We start from the raw sequence: 19,514 nt of genomic DNA on the forward strand, positions 1-19,514 counted from the left end.
TAATCATGAATTGCTGTGGGAATACTTTTTAAGTTAAAAAGCAAGTTAAGATAGAAATATATTATTTTTCCTTTCCCATAACATATATTTATCTTACCAATATTTTTTTCTTTTGACTTTTTTTCTAACCAAACGAGGCTTAATGTTTTTGAGATCATTTTATTCTATATTAAAAATTGTGAGAATGTATAATTGCATGGATTAACATGAATTATAAAATAAGCTAATAGGTTTTCATTAGAAAATTTTAACATTTTGAAATTTTTCTTTAAATCTTCTTTTTTACTATTCTTTATAATTAAAGAATTTACATGTTTAAGATGCAGTGCCTGTTTTTCTATAAAAATGATTAAGTAAAAACACTTCAAAATAATGTCACTCTAGATGCAAATTTGGAAAGAAATTCTATGGAAAGGTTTAGTTTCATAGGGGAATAAAACATGTCAGAGCAGTGCCCCAGAGGGTTAGTTGGAGATGTAAATTAAAACTTGCCACGCCATATGTTTCTACTCATTCTTCATAATTTACTTCCATGAATAACTTATTTTGACTTGCAGGTATGATTTTGGACAAGGAATAGTAATATCTTTCTAGCTTCAAGATGAGGGATTGAGTATACACCTGACTATCAACCACTAAATTCTATCTATGCTTGAAAATATGCTTAGAATAATCTTTTTTGTACCCTCCATGTTTTGTGATTTTGAAACCATTTTGAGCATCAGCTTCAAAATCAAGGTAACTAAACTGTAAACAGTCTGATTCTCCATTTATTCAATTGCCCTAAGCTTTTGCCTCCAGCTGATTCAAGTAATATCCCATATCAACATTAGTAGTGAAAGTAGTATGGTCTTGCCAAACAATATATTTATTTTATGCTCACATTGTCCCTGCTGCTAAATTATTGTAGGAATCTTAGAATAATGTTCTTTGCCTATCCCAAGAAACACGAGAGCAGGACTAACAGTAATTGAAATTCTTTGTAAATCATTATCTTGTTCATTACTTTCATGTTTATGGCTGTATATGTACATGTTGAATATCTCCTCTAGTCATATTTTCTCTAGGTTTGCAGGTGAGTGTGTTCATGTGTTATGTGTATAAGAGATATTTCAACTTGTTCATGTATGTATGTATATTCAAATAGGTCTCTTGAAAAGCACACATAGAGCACAAAAATTCTGTTTTAATAGAACAAATTCTCAGCTACAAAACGCTATTTTTTAACGTAGTCATCATGATCAGCTGTGCGTTTTTGCTGGTGATGAACAAGAGTCTGCATGCTGCTCTCATAAAAAGTCTGCATGGCCATCCGGAATATAGCTCGTCTTTCACATCACTGTCACCAATGTTGAATCGCGCCACCCACCGCCTCACTGTGCTCACAGCCCTGTTTGGTCTCCAGAAACATTCAGCAAGTGTTCATGAATGTCAGTGGGCACCATTTTTTTCACATGGAGGAATTCAGTGACACACCTTTGCTTCATATGCACTTCCATGTCAGATGCCGTTCTGTTGGACAGTCTCTCTGCTGCCATCTGTCATATAGCAACGAAATGTAACAGGATATGGGTGAGAAGGTTCAACCTCTACTGGCATACCACCACCATCTCCTCTGCTGTTATAGAATCATCACAGAATCATAGAGTGGCCTGGGTTGAAAAGGACCTCACACCCTGCCATGGGCAGGGTCGTCAACCACCAGACCAGGCTGCCCAGAGCCACATCCAGCCTGGCCTTGAATGCCTCCAGAGAGGGGCCATCCACAACCTCCTTGGGCAACCTGTTCCAGGGTATCACCACCTCTCTGTGAAAAACTTCCTCCTAGTATCTAACCTAAACCTCACATCTTAATTTAAAACCAGTCTCCCATGTCCTATGGCTACCAACCCATGTAAACAGTTGTTCCCCTCCTGTTCATATGCTCCCTTCAAGTACTGAAAGGCCACAATTTGGTCTCTCTGGAGCCTTCTCTTCTCCAAGCTAAACAAGTCCAGTTCCCTCAACCGTTCTTCACAGGAGAGGTGCTCCAGCCTTCTGATCATCTTAGTGGCCCTCCTCTGGACCAGTTTCAAGAGCCCTGCATCTTTCTTGTGCTGGGGACACGAGGCCTGGATGCAGTACTCCAGATGGGGCATTACAAGACCTGAGCAGAGGGGAACAATCACCTCCCTCTTCCTGGTGGCCACCCCTTTTTTAATGCAGCCTGGGATATAGATGACTTTCAGGGCTGCAAGTGCACTTTGCTGGTTCATGTCACGAGCCAAAATAATAAAATAGGAGGCATTACTTTTGGAGCAGCCCTCGTATATGTGTAAGCATTTGGTAATGTTTAGCAGCCTGTTGTATATATGGGCATAGATTTGGATTGCAAGATTGCAGAGATCATTCCTGAGATTATATTAGAAATATTATATATTGCAACCGCAGTCATAATGTGTCACATTCTGTATGTAGAAAGTCAATAACACTGAATGTAGGTAGTGCTTCATTTTTATGATAGATTTCAAAGTAAGTTCAGGAACAGAAATATCTACTTCAAATAAGTGGAATAAAAATGCTTTACATCACATTTTAGGACCTCATGTTTCCCTGGAGCAGGCTTCACAACTTAAATAGATAGTGATAGGCTACCTAATATGTTGCTGGCATTCAAAGTACATTGAATTTTAGAGTGTATAAATGTTAAATTTACCTATTTAAAGATTGAATTTGAGCTGCCTTCACCCAGTTAGCTATTAAATAGTCGTTCAATTTTACATTTGGAAAACAAAAAAAAAGGGTAAATATGACAAACAAGAGTAATATGTAGCTAATTAAGACCTTTCTAAAGTAAAAAATGTTTTGTGCATTGTTTTTCTTTTTGATATTCCCATTTTGTCTTCTATGGACTGAGATTTATTTGTATGTTTATGAGCAGAAAGCTTAGTAATATTTTTCAGTGCGTGGGGAGTAAGAAAGAGGCTATAATCTCACATCTACTGAGAGTTCTAGCCTCAACATTTATTTTTTTCCGTTTAGAAACGGTGTTTCACATACTGTGTAGAGTCATTCGTAATGTTTTAGCAGAAGACCTAGTGTTAAATAAGAATAGCAGACAATATATATTGGAAAGTTTGTGGATGCAGAAGTATTAATAAGTTGCATGGTCTGTTACACTTCCAAATCACCTGCTTTTATAGTAGTTGATATCTTCTTCTAGCAGTGCATCTCACAGGAATGTATTTCTAATCTATTTTAGTTTTTCTTTCTCGTTTATATTAATAATCTTACTTGATGTGAAGATAAAACCAAGTTTGTTTGTTTTTTTTCACTCTTCCTCTTGTATATTCTTTTTCTTTCATTTCAACTGATTGTGAGTAATTTTTAATTTGAGATAGCAGCACCTACATCTTTGTTAGTGTCTGGCAACTTATGTTGTGAGTTTTATGTAAAATAAGACTTCCAAAGAGGAAAGCTTTTCAAATCCCCTAAGCACTTTTTTTTCTGTGGAGACAATATTTCTGTCTCCATTTTCTCTTTGTATGGTAAGCACTTACCTTCCTTACCTTTGAGTATGCATAAAATACCCCAATACATTCTAGAACAAGCAGATGTAAAAATGTGCATGAGTTATTTCCGTTACTGTTAGAAGGCTTCATATCAGTGCAGTTGAAATAGTTTTCTGATATCACCTAAAGGCTTATGTTGGAGCATCATCAGATTATGAATGGAATTTCCTATTGAGATTTCCTGTAGACTGCATCAACCCAGCTTGTGCTTTCCAGATGCAACATATTCAGATTCATATTATTAGAGACTGGAACCCTCATTAGGTACAAGACAGTATTGGCTCTCTCTTGCTCTCTGCTCGCTGAAAACAATCTGTGGTTTCAGGTATTGCAGCCAAACGATGCACTCAGATGTCTGTGTGAAATGCTTTTATCACAGAATTACCTTTTTGTCCATTACTATACATTGTTGTAGTGGAAGTTGAGCGAATGTGAACTAAGGTTTGTGATTCACATAATGGATTCTTTATGATCGGAATATGGTTATGTTGGGACCTGATAAAGATCACGTTGTTTGGGAGCAGCTTCAAAGAATTTGTGAAATCGACAACTTAGATATTTGATAAGCCTGTTTTTGTTGGACGTGTAAGAAACAAGGATGGTTGAAGAGTAGGATAGACTTGTGAAATGTGAGCAAAAGCTGAGAAGGCAAGAAGACTGTAATTACAAGAAAGAAAGAAGTTAGGCTGTAGACAGTGTTTCTCCTTTTGAAGAGAAAAAGTGGTTTGTATTTTTTTGATGTTTTTAAAACAGAGAACTCAAGCAAAGGACAAAACTTAGTAAAGCTGGCATGATAAGCATTAGCTACAGAAGGTTTTAAGAATATTTGAGTTTCTTTTTACCTGCTAAATGAATATGCTTTTGGGAGAAGCTTGTGTTCAAAGAGAGGACTGTTTTGATTGGGTAAAAAAGTGCTTATATGTTTCAGGCTGAACAATTTGGTTTGTCTAGTTTGGTTTTCTCTGCAATTTGGTTTGTCTCATTGGTTTTCTCTGCAATATATATATTTCATTTTCGAAAAGATGTTGACCCATGACATAATGACATAAATTTTAACTGTGAACTCATTAGATTTCCATTGAATAGGTACTACTGTCTTTGCCTTATGATTATTTCAACTCATGCACATTCTCCCTCCTTTCCAAGTAAACAATTTTCTTCCATCAGGTTTGATCTTTTCTTGAATGTTGTCTATTAAGATTGCCTTTATCACATATTTTTTGCCACTGAAAAGGTAAGTGGCTAAGTCAGTTTTATCTGATTTTTGTAAGGAAAAACTCAAACTCAGAGACCAAGTCTTTAAAAAATATGTAGAGGTGTTACAAAGGTTAAAACCCAGAGAAGTTAGATAGTCTCTGACATGAGGATTTTGTTTAATTGAACCATTATTTCTCAATTGATAAGTAATCCCCTTCTTTATGCACACTAAGGCCTTTGCAAACACCTGTTACACATGATTCTGTACAAGTGACCACTGCTGCTTTTTGCCACGTTACCTGAATGCAGGTTTGTGTTGGTCTTGGTTTATCTTCACAAAGTATGTGACACTTCTTGCGTTAAATTTCATGTTGCTGTCATCTGTCCATATTCTTATCCTGTCTGGCCCTCTTTATTATGGTGATATTTTCTTTATTAAATTCTTTCAATATGTAAATCATATTAATGAAGTTTATATAATTAATTTCATCTCATTCTGATGACAAATAAAAGCATGCATTATGTTAGAATACTCATAAAAGCCAAGACTGTGCTAAGAGAGGGTTTTATCACCTGGTAACTTCACATGGTTCATGACAAATTCATTTGAACAGGAGATACAGCATTATTTTAAGTATTTTTTTTGTTTTCCTTTTTTCATGCTTAGGATAATTGATTTGGAACACATAAGAAAATCATGAAAAGTTAAGATTCCCTTCAATTTCTTAGCTACTCCTCAAGTATTATTGGTAGTGTTCCTGTACAAGTTTGACTGATACCATTGTCAAGCACATTTTAGGTTTAGTATCAAGCAGCTCTGTACAAACCCTGTGTTAATATCTGTGATGATAACTATCAATTATGGATGTTACTGATTCTAAGGGAAACTTTCAACTGAGGCTAAAACTGGTTTGGGGATTAAATTTTTGTATGTGCATGTATTTTTTTCCACATTATAACTGCCTTTGAAGTAGCCCTCTCCATACTGGAACAGCTGTGTATCTTTTATGCTATTTATAATCACAGTGCTGTTCAAAAAGTCTGTTCTGTTTGATATAATCTATAATACTGCTTTTAAAATAAATGGGCAGGCTATTGAAAATCAGAATCAATTTAAATATTAGCCAACAAAGGCAGTGACAGAAACATAGACCTGTGACAGAGTCTTGTATTTAGAGTAAAAACTACATTTCTAAAATTAATGAGTTCTGAGTAGATGCATTAGTCTTTGTTAGCGTGACTGGATTTTGAACTGGAAATATTGCTTACTGGAAAAAAAGGGAGTGTAAAACCTTGGTTTTGGCTTATTCTGAATTATTTTCCTGATAGCAGCTTTTGCAATTGATTTTCAGATTTTATATTTGGCCATGTGCTTGGTATTTTAAAGTCAATAATCACAAGAAAAATCTACTACCTCTCTTACTCAATGGAAGCATAATCAATAGTTGCCAGACATCTTGGCTGTCTAATTGTTTTCTTTTATTTTTCCACTACCTGAGGAAAACAGAAAATTACTTTCTCTTCTCAGATATATAATAAGTTAAAAAAAAAAAAAAAAAGAAATGCAGCCTCTCCCTTACCCTGTTCAGAAGGGTCTTTCCTCTTTGTAATATGTCAACCTTTTCACTTCTCTCTTTTTTTTTTTAGTGTCATATTCATAATAACTTCTACATTTACAAGCTACACTCCTTCTTCCATCTCCCCAAAACAGCTTTCACTTGTTCTCTTGCAATTCAGTTTTTATTTCTTCTATTTATAAAACTATCTTAAGGCCCTACAGAAGAACTGCATTTGTCTTTCAGAATGCTTCTCAAGTTTGATTAAAATGCAATCTATTAAAATTAATCTTTTGCTACAGTGAAGAATTGGAAGTTTACCTAACTCACTCAGTTTTCCAAGCCCAAGTTTGACCACGCTGTGGTTGCAGTCAAGTGCCATACTTTTTCAAACTGTTTGATGAATGTCAAGTATTATTATCAAGTCATATTATATAAAGTCATATTTCATGTCAAAGCCTCACTTTTTTTGTAGTGTCATGATGTTGCCTCTTTGGTTGTTTGTTCAAAAAAGACCTGTCACAGCCAGAATGCTGTTGATGAAGTTGAAGTATGTAGATTCAGTAGTTTATACTGAACTTTATTCACATCCAGTTCGGTGTTTGTATTATTCATGGATTCCTGTAATTGATTTGGTAGATCGTGCAAATTTACCGTAAAAGTAATATCTGATGTGGCATTTGTAAACATCTGGAAAACATTTTTTTTTCTTATTTCTCTGCTTACTTAAAGTCTCTTAACATGCACATAAATTTAAAAAAAAAGAAAAAAAAAGAAAAAAAATATTGGAAATACATAATGAAAATATTTCTTTTGTAGCTCAACTTTAATTGAATTTCCATTCTCTCCTTGTGTGTGCTTTTTTTCAGTTTGGCTAGAAATTCCCATGGGGTTAGTCTACTTTCTAAGAGCTTCTGTAGTAAGGTTTTGTGATTTGAAACATTGAGTCTGAAACAGAAGAGCTGCATCAAAATGCTACAAGTTCATTGAGGTTACCTAGATACTGCTTAAGCAATCCAGTTGAAGCATGGATTTCTCATGGATTCTTTCTGTTTATGTCTGCATGACTTCTGTAAAACCATACTTTCCTTCTCCTGTCTCTTATCATCTCGTGGATCTTCCAGGTGGGCACAAAATTCAACCTGAGCTCCTCATAGCTGGAATACCAACTTTCATCTCTCAACTGTGTAACTACCATTTACAACAGTTCAAATGTATGGCAGAAATATGCTCTGCAGCTTTTGATGGTTCAAACATCAAACTCTGCTTGTGATACTAATTTATTTGCCCACTTTATGAAAAATAAAATAAAAATAAAGCAGTTGTTACGAACTGCTTTAAAAAATCTATCATATCCTCCAAGAAATTCATAATGTGGATATGAAATTCTGCTGAAGTTTGAATAATTTAGTGTGATGGATGGATTAACTAGGGGGCAAAATGAAGGCTGCGCATTTCTAAACTTTCAACTGCTTGGTTTTGCAGCTTTCACAAAACCATTTTTGTTTAATCTGTATGGGCAAATCTGTGAACAATTCTTCATATTGATTGACTAACCTAGATTTTGTAAAATATAATCTCTTTAAGGTAACTAATATATTACTGTAGTTCAGAATAGTTACCTAAGTCCAGTAGTTCATTAAAAAAAATAGTTAAGAGAGTGAGTGGAGTCTGCAGTAACATAGCTCATCAGCATAAAGATTGCAAATCAAAGCGTGTTACTGGCATCTGACAGAAGCAGTGGATCTGCATTAAACAACTTGACAGAGTGCTTTCAGAATGCTGTAGTGCTGTCTCCAAGTCTGCCCTCAACAGCTTTTCTTCAACAACTTTTTCCTTGTATTGCAATAGACAGAATAATTATGAGAAAGAATATAGAAAGGCTATTTGACTCTTTATTTGTATAAAATATATTCCTTTTTTATACCTCATTTTACTAGCAGCAACTCCACACTGACAGAAATGGAGTAATCTTTTCTACCAGTAACCTTACAAATTGCTTTAGAATGCCACACTTCAGAGTGTAGTGACACTTACACTCTGAGCTTCTGCAAAACCCCATTTGGGGAAACAAAACCCATGTCACTTTACATGGCAAGAGACTGAATACTACATTCATAGCTCGTATATAGAATCTGACAGTTCAAAACTAAAACAAATTATTTGGAAGGTTAACTTTCTTCTTCATTGACCTGCATATTAATAATGTTTGTGCCCTGGAATGTAAATGAATCACGTTGCCAAATTCCTTCTCTATCAGGATAAATTAAAAGCTTTTTAATTTATGTATCTATGAACTCTGTTTTCAAACATGTAATTTCAGTTTACCTAAATCAATTTAACCAGGGACAAGACTAGGATATGACTCACTTTCTTCATGCCAGTGGGCAGTATTAAGCTGATAAAGGAAGAAATTCTGACAGATTTGTGTGCCCAAGGGCCTTCCTGGCTATTTGCAGTTGACAAAATTTCCATGGCAGCTAATGTCCAAGTGTGGGATCCAGTGCGTGAAAAAGATCTCATCTGAGGGAGATGTACACATTTTTCATGCAGAAATTCAAGCTAATGGGATAATTCTTTTCAATAATTCTTCCCTTACCTCAAGGAGCTATTTATTTATTTATTTACTTACTTATTTATTTATGATGTAGCTTTTGTGACAAGAGGAATGAAAATAGGTAGGTAAATGTAGAAATACAAGATGGCAATATAAAGAATTGTTCTTCAAGTACCAACAAATTAAGAAATGTAATTATAGGAAGTCAATGCAGAGTCAAACTATGGCATCAGTTCTCAGTACTTGGCTCTACAGAGAGCAGGCTGGAAGAGTCTCAGAAATTCTGACATGGAAGTCAGTCAGCTTCTTGTAAACAGCTTTCTGGCTTCCAGTCAGGAAAACTGTGTTTGCCTCTACCTTGTTCTGTCTTTCCTTTTGTGGCAGTCAGTTGGAATTCTGGCCTAAAAAAAAGCATTACAACTCCTGTGTTTCGCACTGTAAGTCAAGCTTTCTCTGAGGACGAAGCAGCACAGCATATAGAAAACAGCAAAATACTAGCAAGGGCTGGAACGTAACTGTGTTGTAAGGTGCAAAAATGGCTTGCAAAATTTGCTTTTATTTTTCTGTAATCTAGTGTTGCCAAAATCAGTTATTCTGTATTGCAACATCTGTGTGTTTCACCAAATGCTCAGATAGTTTCTTCTTGTGCCCGCTAGTTTTTCCTTGAAATATGCATCTCTTCTTGCAAGTTTGGAAATGAAAATTGATATGGTCATAGTGGAAAGAATAGGCTAGTATGTCAGGAAAAGCTATTTTATGTCTTTTGAATATATATATTTTAAATTTGTGTATTTTATTAAATAATTTCTTGAGAAAGAATAAACTTTACTGTAAGGCTCCTACATGGAAAACAAAAAACATACAAGTGCAAGTGCTCCTGAACTCTAGCAAAGGAAACCGAGCGATAATTTGGGATGGCTTACTGCACCTGATTTTAAGACATGACACTTTTTACAACACAACCCTCAGTGAAAGAGTTGTTAATATACGGTCTGGATTGGTTTGCTTACTTTTTACCTTTAAGATCCAAGGAAAAAAATCTAGTTATGCATCTTGGTTATTTTTGTTACATATCTGAAAAAAAGAATTTTACCTATGTTGTCTCTGCTGTGCAAGGTCAGTTTAGTATGAGCATGACCTCTATGTAGAGAAGTCTATTTGCAGATCTGAAAAAATGTTCTATACTATTATTTTTGCCTTGCCATTGCCTTGTAGTGTCCCTGTATACCTATTGTCTTTCTCTGGACACTTAAAATTACAGAATCATTATAACGTTTACTTCTGCATGGAGCTAAAAATGTCAAAGTGTACCATGTTCGTTGCAGGAACTTCATGCTTTTAAATATTTGCACCAACAGGGTGATAAATACTTGTACCCAAAATAACATACATTGATACATTGCCTGGTGACAAAAAAAAAAAAAAAAAAAAAAAAAAAAAAAAAAAGCCATTATTATATTCCAGCTGAAATTTTCAAAAGAAATAAGTATTCAAGATGATGAGTTTTTTTCCACATCCAAACTTAAGCCAGCATTTTTTTCCTGCTGGAGAAGGATGCTTAATGTTCTGAATCAGGCATTTTTGAGTAATTTCTAAATATAAAACTGTGAGACATATGAAAACTCTTGTTATCACTTTTGAAAATCTTGGGTATTTTATGGAGAGCTGCATCACTTGCAGGGATAACATAAGTATGAACTACAAGCATTTCTATTTTGGTAGACTGGCATCGCTGACCAGAAGTTTCCCAGATAATGATGGTCAAGTAGCCATAGTGCACTGCAATAGATGATAGACATATTTTCAGTAGTATGGTCGTAGGAAAAGGTACTGAAACTTGAAATTGCCAGATTCTTGCTTAGTATTTGAAAACAATGACTCAGAAAAGCAGAAGAGATCAGAAGGTCAAAGAGCAGAGTGAGAAATAACAGAAGAGTTGAGCTGAGGGAAATAATTGGGGAGAGGCTGGAAACTGGACAGAAGAGTCAACAAGGACAACTGCACTTTTAGGATAAAAATTCAAGACAAATGACATGGAAGAGATGAAAGAAAAGAGTGTCAGAGGAATCTGACTTTGGAAGCAGGAGGAGGGAAAGAAATGGGAGAAAAGTGAAGAGAAGATGGGCAGCAGTTGGAAAAGACGAGAAAGGGAGGATGACTCCTATTCAGCTGATTGAAGAAGTTGATATATCACACGGCAGTAGAAGGGATTGGGGTGAGGCAAAAACCTGTATAAGCAGAAGGTATGAAATTCATTAAGACTGGAAAGTAATTGCTTCTTGGCCAGAAGAGGAACTGATTTGAAAGAGGACAGAACAGATTTGTAGTGAAAGAAATTGATTTGGTCCCAACTTTTCACCCAAGGGCATTCGGCATGAACAGAAATAGGAAATGGAACGTGGAGGTTATAGGTCAGGAGAAGAATGGAGGAGGAATAGGGACTGCAAAATGTATGTTCATTCAGCTGAAAATAGTTCTATATTGTTTTAAAAGAATCTCATATTTCATGAAACCCATCAGCTTTGTCCTGACCTCAAAAGATAAATCTCTTGTAAAAACTGACTTATCAGGGAACTAACAGTACGAGGTGTCCTTTCAGTCCCTGAGCCATTTTGTCAGCACTATTAACACATTTATCTTGAAACATGTATTTTCAACAAATCAAAATAGAAATCACTTTGAAAGCTTCCCTTTAAAAACTGCCACTGTCGTTAAGTAAAAACAAGCCAAACATTTTTTTTTCTGTCACCATGTACACAAGCTTCAGCTTCTTAATAATAATAAAAAAAAATAATAGCTAAAGAGAAGAAAAATCTTTCATTTCTCTTTCATAAGACTGTATGATGTTCAAGGTGGAGTATCCAAAGAAAAATCAGGGCAGTTGATAGCAGGGTGAGGAGGATATTGTTGTATTTCAATATATATTACTGCTATAGCATTTTGCTATATGGACTCTGCATTATGTACTCTGCATTATGTATGAAAGAAAAGACAATCCTTACTACCAGACTCTTTTCAGGTCATAGGTTAAATGCAGAACATTCACCAGGCTTTAAAATTTCAGTGGCTATGGAGTGAAAGGATACAAGATAATCTAAAGCAATGTCTGCTTTTATATAACAATACATACTATAAACTCTCCATTAAAAAAAAAAAAAAAAATTGGAATCAGTCTAAGAGTACTTCCAGCATCACAAAAGTAATGAACTTCAGTGGGATATGAAAAGTCATCCTGAAGGAACTGTGTGATGGAGCCATTTTATATTAAATACAGATTTTTTTTTCTTAAATGTAATAAATGATAAGTGATTTTTATATTAGTTTGTCCAGCTCATCAAAAGACTCTCTTGCATTTAAAAATCAGTTACCTGAAATAATTTTTATTCATTTAAATACTTACAGTTTATTAACTCCTATAGTGCAGAGTATCCTTTGTTTTAGAAGAGAATGAAAAATGACATGGTAGCAAAGCCAGCCAAACCTTTTTTCCTAAAAGAAAAAAATATTTGCCAAATCTGATCCTACTAAGGTTGAAATGAGATTTAAAATTCCCACTGACTTTCCATGTGTAAGTTGAGAATCCTTTCAAATTTGGAATTTTTACTTCTTTAATTCTTGAACAGAAGATCCCATCTAACAACTTCAGCTCTTCCCCCAACCATCAAAACAAAGAGGGAGTAGTATGAAATAAAAATCTTTTAGTTGCAATGCAGCTTTATAGGATTTCTTTATATTTGGTAACTTGTCTTTTTAAGGGTCTCTGCATACAGGGAAGAATACACAGAGACAAAGTTAGAGCTCCTCTGTAGAGGAGGAAAGGGTTGACAGACAGGTTTATTTCCTTGAAAAGAAGATTCAACTGTAAGTGCGTATATTTGTATTAATTATTTGCATTTTATAAGTCACATAATTTCCTTTCCTATTAATGCTTCAAATCATATACTTTTATTTTGCCTATGTTAATTTCAGTGACAAAGTCCTATGGGTAGTTCTAAAATAAGGTAATGTATCATTGGAAAAATAGATTAATGGAGATAATTTAGAAGTGAAGGGACCATACAAAGCAGCCGAGAGCATTGGAGTCTGCTCTGTTATTCCTTTTAGCCCCCCAAAAAGCTTTTTTGCACTTATTTGATTTTTTAAAATACATCTAAAATTAAAGATTATTGACTTTGCAGTGTGAAAGACAAAGACACTGTGAGGAAAATCTAGTTGTTTTTTTTTTTTTTTTTCTCTCCAAAAATACTACTAGCTATATTAATTGTTCCAGAACTGTTCAAAATTTAACTTTTGGCAAAATGGAATCATTTTTAGTTTTGGAGTTAGATATCAGCTGACATGAATGTCTGCTTACAATTTCAAAAACATCTTGGAGTGATAAAAAAGTATCTCGAGTAATCTAAAAGCACTGAAAGGATTCACTTTTTATTATCTATATAGTCACAAGAGATCAGCAAAAAGACAGTTAGATCCCAAGGAACATGAAGTTAACAATGAAACTATGTTGAGCCTAAGATATCCATAACCATTACAAGATCAGCAGTGGGATATTCAGAGTCTCCATAGGGGAGATGCAGAAGATGATCTGGCTTCTGTTGTATGCTAGTATTACTGCAGTGTTATCATTTGTTTGCCTTCTATTCACATAGTAGGAACGTATTAATTTCAAGATGAGACAAAACCATGCAGAAACTAATGTGTTTGTCTTGTGTGAAAACTATGTCTGATGTTGCAGTAGACTAATGTGTGAGATACATTACCTTTCGCAGGGCATACTTGATTTATGTACAAAATTAAATTAGCATGCAGCCATCAAAAAACAAAACTGTAGGCATCCCTGAACAGAACAACAAACCATAATTAAAATGCTGTGATTTTATGATTGATTTATTGTCGGAAAGCATCAAGGCTTTTTCATCCAAATTTTACAATTATGACTGTCTCCAAGCCTGACTGTTCATTGATTTAATTATATAAGCATATGTTTAATTTTAAGCACAGAAGTAGTCTCAAATGTTTTCAGACTACTAAAAGCAGTCGAGTATGTTCTTAAGCAGCTTGCTGAGTGTCTATATCTTTCCACAAGCTATGGCTATTGTTTAGGGAATTTGGCATCTCACAGGAAAATGCCTTCTGGTCATGCTAAACTGGCTAAATGTAAAATAAAGTCTAAATACAAAGTAAATAGCTGTTTCTTGGTCTGTTTAGAACTGAGCAGTGAGCGAAGTAAACCTGCCAAAATTTAAAGCCAACAAACCAAACTTTTAGTGTACAAACTCCTTAAAGGAATGAGGGGGAGTATTACCTGGGGAAAGGAACAAGGAGAGGAAGATTGAAAGAAAGTTTTGGGATGCGGTATTACACTACATGAAAACTTCACAGATCATTTTTTGCTGAACCTGTCTAGGATCTAGGGATAGGCCCTCCAGCTTTCCACTGAGCTGAATAAAAATTCTCAAAACCTCCATAAGCACTGCAGAAGGGCAAAGCCAATGCAAAGAGCTTCATTGTCCCCTGTGCTCTACAAATAGTAGAGAAGATGGAAAAGTCCTGTCCTGTTACCCTCTGGACATTTTCATCCAGGCTGTTCTTGTGCTGTTGCAAAGACTTAAGAAATTGGGGTATTTCTGAGCTCTCCTTCATCCTTCCAGTGATTTAAAGATTTATGTAGCTTTTGACTCTTCTGTATACTTTGCGTGTAGCTTTTGGCATGGGAATTGTCAAGTTCTTTCAGAGTAATTGGGAGTGTTCTGCACCTTGTTGCCTAGGCAATCTGCTGAGTATTCCTTAAGGCCATGCAGGCTTAAGCATCTCTTAGTGGCTGCCTGCAATGGCAGAGGGCTGTACTCAGTGCCTGGGGCAATCCCTTCCATGCCCTCAGGGGCTTCATTTCCTAATGCAGTTCCTTGATGAGTACTGCAAGTCCTGGGACTTCCTCATTGTATTCTTCATCATTTCAAGGCAGTACTGCCATTTTGGTAGTTGTGTAGTTACACAGAATTGCCTGGCTTTGCTTGAAGTGAGGTAGATTGAAGTAAGCTGGAGGTGAAATTGACTTTCCCAGTCAAAAAACATAACAGACTCTGCTTTTCATAGTAAACCTTCTACTTTCATTCTCAAGGCGAGGGTTTTTCCATGCTCTACCAAGAATTTCAGACCAGGTGAATTTTCAGTACTGAGGACCAGCTAATGCCAGCAATCTGGCCAGCTCAGAGCAATCCCTGCAACATGGGGAAACCCTCCCTTCAAGGCTCTTGACCCAGCTGAACTTGACTCCCTTTTGTCTTGCCTTTTTATTTTAAGATGGTACATGCCTTTTGCCTCTTTTCTTCAAGAAGTGCCAAAATCCTTGATGGAACAGGACCACCTCTTACCTTCAGGCAGAAAACCACATGCGATGCCCAAGTTTGACTAGCCTTAATTCATGGATTAGTATAGGATATTATTAGCATAGCCCCATGGACTTTCAGTGCACATGTAATAACTAAAAGCTGATAACTGAATTTGTGTCTGCCTCCTTTCTTAACTTGAAACGAGATATCCATTTTTATTCTAGGTACTGTAATGAAAAAAATAGAAAGTTATTGTTTGTATTTATTATGTTAAATCAGAAATTTCAGAAGTGAAATTTTCTACAGAAGACTAAGTGTAAGTGAAGTGCTGTTTTTAATAAACAGGCTTGTGATAGAGAATATGCCAAATCAGTATACTTCATGGACTTTCAAAAGAGGTGTTCCTGCACTCCTGCAGCCAACCTTTTGCCTCCTGCCAAGGTAATTATTACCTTAAATGATGATATATTTCAATATTTATTTTATTTACACTGCTTAGGACTTCAAAAGGAATCGAGGCAAAATAAAGACCTAAAGCATTCACAAATAATGTCTCATTGTCTCTGTGTCATATCTATGCTTGAGCATACCATCTCCATTTCCATACATTCTTATGCTGTAAGTTATATAACATTTATTAAGGTTATTATTTCACAGTGGTACACTGACCAAGCTGAAGCTTTTTACACCACCCTGAAATCAAATGCCTCACTGATTTTGCACAGAGGGATATAAATCTCTTAATGCTACCACAGAGATTTCTAAATTGGGATCATCTTTCTTTTCCATTGTGTAAATCAAGTCTGTGTAGTGGAGTGCCTCAGGTATAGGCGATCCTTCAACAGCATAGATTGAGTTCTCTAATGTCACGTGACATTGTATTTTAAAGACTATAAGTAGTCGATTTTTATTTATTCAGAAATAAAACTTCTGAATTTTTAATTTTTAAGGTTATGTTTATTCACACATTTAGTCGCGTAGTGGTACAATTGCGGAGTTATACAAAGTAAACATTTCTATCTCAATCTTTTAATTATAAAAAGAATATAATTTATGTCTGCCATAAGCATACATCTGGGCTTTATCCAGTACTTGTATGGCACACTCTGGTTCATAGCCAGCAATCCCCAAATAAATCCAGAACAGCTGAAAGCAGCAGGCTTGGAGCACTGTTTTTCTGTGGGCACTGGATAAGGAAAGGGAATATGTACATGTGCATGAATACAGCTTGACAGAGGCATACATATCTGCAGGTACAGTTATACCACACAGTTATACAGTGTGATTTCATTTAAGGCAATTAAGATAAACATTACTTATTTTAGTATTTTAATTGGGTGTAGTAAATGCAGTTTGCTTGCAAAATTGCAAACAAAACAATAAGCAAAAAAGAAATTGTGACACTGAAACAGAACAGTAAAGCAATTCAGAATTATTACTGGATTCACTTTACTATGTTTAAACAATCCTGTAAGTACTGCAAACTGACAATAAATACTGTTAACAGTCTTGCGGCCCTTTGGCCCTTCTCTTTCTTGGCTTAAGCCACTTCATGAGTTCTTTTACTTTCCGGTTGAATAATTTGGCTGCTGGTAAAGACATACCTCTTTGGGATTTAGTAGGATAAATGTAGTAATAGTAGCGGTGGCAGGTGAACCATGTTAAATTTATTATCAAACATTTTGTTTCTTTTTTACACAGCCTTGCCCAGAGAGTCAGATGTGATGAGCTTTCTACAAATGCACAGTGAGAAGCATTTGTAGCTTCATGGAATTTTGTAAAACAAGATGGTGCAAAAGGAAACAGAGGGATGAAAAAATCACTGTTTGTAATGCTTAAAAAAACCACACAGCATTCTTAAAAGCTTTAGGGCCAACAAAGAACTTAGACTGTCCTGTGATTTCATTCTGGAGAGGAAAGTCTCTGGGTTGCAAACATTTGATCCTCATGGCAAAGAAACTGGAAATTCAAAGGTGACATTTTTAAAAACAGTCAGGGTTGCCTTGTTTCTTTCCCACCGAAGTCAAGATTTTTATAAACATAAGCTGAAACTCAGTCCTGCGTTTGGTCCTTGTAAATGCCCTAGGAAAATTTAAAGGTGTCATTGTTTATTTGAAATTCTACAGACTTTAAGTAATTAGCCCTCCCAGCTTCCTCATGATTTGGATATCGTTGTGTCTGCGTTATTAGTAGAGAAACTGAATGCTGTCTTGATCATGGTGTCAAAGTTCACTCAGTGAGCACTCTGGGATTTCAGCTCTAGCATTCTTGACTTCTCACCCTGTATTAGCTCCAGTAATTTCACTTGCCTCCACAACTAAGGGAAAAGGTAGGAACAATAAATATTTAGTTTAACATCTCCTTAGTTCAACAAATAGAAGATGGTTTCCACTATGTACTTCGTCATGCTCTTCCTTTTCCAGCTTTAAATTTCACACATATTAGTACGTTATTTTATATCCCTTAGACTGTTTTGGAGAAAAAGAAGAGTGTTTTTTATATCCAGCCAGTGCTTTCTTTCCCAGTTTTATTCTGTCTGCTTTCAGTGCTGATTGTGTGCCAAACATTGTCCCAGTTTCAATCTTTCAAATAGTGCTTACTCTGTTCAGCTCTTTTTTTTCCCCCCATACTTCTTGTTTTTTCCATATCTCCCTTTTGAGAGTCCTCTTTGCTTTTCTCATCATTTTCAGTTATCTGTTCACATACTTCTTAATATTGACAAAGCAAAAACAGAAAGCAGATGTATTTTCTAAACAGGCCAAGATAAGGGTATTATCTATAATAAGCATGGAAGATAGCAGTTGAAAGTCCCGAAAGCACACTGGTCTGCTTTGTTGTTATATCTCTTTGTAAACTCATGTTTAGGAGAGAGTACTGGGTAAATTACAAGACAGTAGATATGGATTTCACATCAAGCAGAAATTGCTTTGCAGTTGGGGTAACTTAACCTCTCTCCTTCTTTGCTTATTCTTAGGGATGTTGCAAGATTAAATATAAAAGAACTTTAAAGAAGTTTCTTACCATATACTCAGAGGAGCTGTCTAGTGCAAAGTAAAGCCAGTAGCAACTATGTCTGATTGCCATTTTAGTTTAGGGAGAATATGAAGGAGAAAGAACACAACAGAAAGGAGCAAATGAAGCCAAGGTCAGAGGAGAATACATCTGATTTCTTTGATATATATATTTTTTCTGACTCTCATGGTTTTTAGTCTTACACAGACTAATTGCCTTGAATTGCCTGATGTATGACTTAAGAAAATAATTAACAAATATATTTGATTAACTGTTATATATCCATGTACCTGAATGCGCCCTCATTCTTCTGTTTTCAGTTGTCAACTTGTTCTGTTCATGAAGCAACGTTTCAAATTTCATCCTACAATCTCCCTGTATCACAGAGCTTTACAAGCAGCTGACGCTGCTGTGGGTTGTGTTACTGTGTTGTAGCAGAATTAATTTAGCGTAAGAGCCCACACTTCAGATGTTCTTAAGACAGGACTGTAGTCTTATAGACAAAAAGCTGATTTTTGTCAAAAGGAAAAGAAACTGACAGTCAGCTCTGCCGGAGTTTGTTGAACATGCATATTTAATTTCACTGCAAAGCATAGATCAAAAAATTGTCTGCATACTTTATTAAGCGATAGTAGAAATTGATTAAAGCAATTGATTGTACCCTGTGCAAGGAAGTATTTATGGTCATTACATTAATGCCAAAAAGCACCTGTCAGCTTCAGAAAGGGCATCTACTGATTTGTTGACAGGCAATTTCATATTTTCTTTTTACAGAAGCTTGTATTAAGGGCTTGCTTGAAGTAGATGATCTTGAACAGATATTTCCTTTTTGCCAGATGCTGAAATGCATTTTCAGATACATCACATGGTGTTTTGTCGATTTGTTTAAAATCCACACTGAGAGGTGTTGAAACAATCACTTTCCATAGCGATATCCATTATGTTCTCCTTTCCTACCCACAAATGCTGTTGTGCACTCACTAAACCTGTTTAGTGGGACCTGTTACATTCTGCACTGGATAATTCAGTAGAAAATTTCAGCATTTCTGTGTTAAGTCCTTTCGGGGGGACTATTGTGGGACCTATGGCAGTGTAGCAGTTTGCTAGAGAAAGAAGAAAGGGAAAGAACTGGACAAAGGGGTCAGAAGAACTCTCATAACACAACTCAGTGTTGCTTCCCTGAATGAGTCTGCCATATGTTTTCCTTCTCCAGGTCCCTCCATAAATGCATAATGCAGCTTGTGATGAGAATATACTGCAGTATGAGGTTTTCAGTGGCCAGGCTTGGTTTGTCAGTTAGAAAAATAGA

General features: G+C 35.6%; 1 protein-coding gene across 2 annotated transcripts in view; it reads left to right on the forward strand.

Annotated features, from left to right (window-relative positions):
* Positions 1–19,514, forward strand: part of SYT1 (synaptotagmin 1) — a 337,296-nt gene that overhangs the window by 89,173 nt on the left and 228,609 nt on the right. The window lies entirely within an intron of this gene.

This window comes from Phasianus colchicus, chromosome 1, assembly GCF_987193195.1.
Source record: "Phasianus colchicus chromosome 1, bPhaCol1.hap1.1, whole genome shotgun sequence".
In the NCBI taxonomy this organism is placed as follows: Eukaryota; Metazoa; Chordata; class Aves; order Galliformes; family Phasianidae; genus Phasianus; species Phasianus colchicus.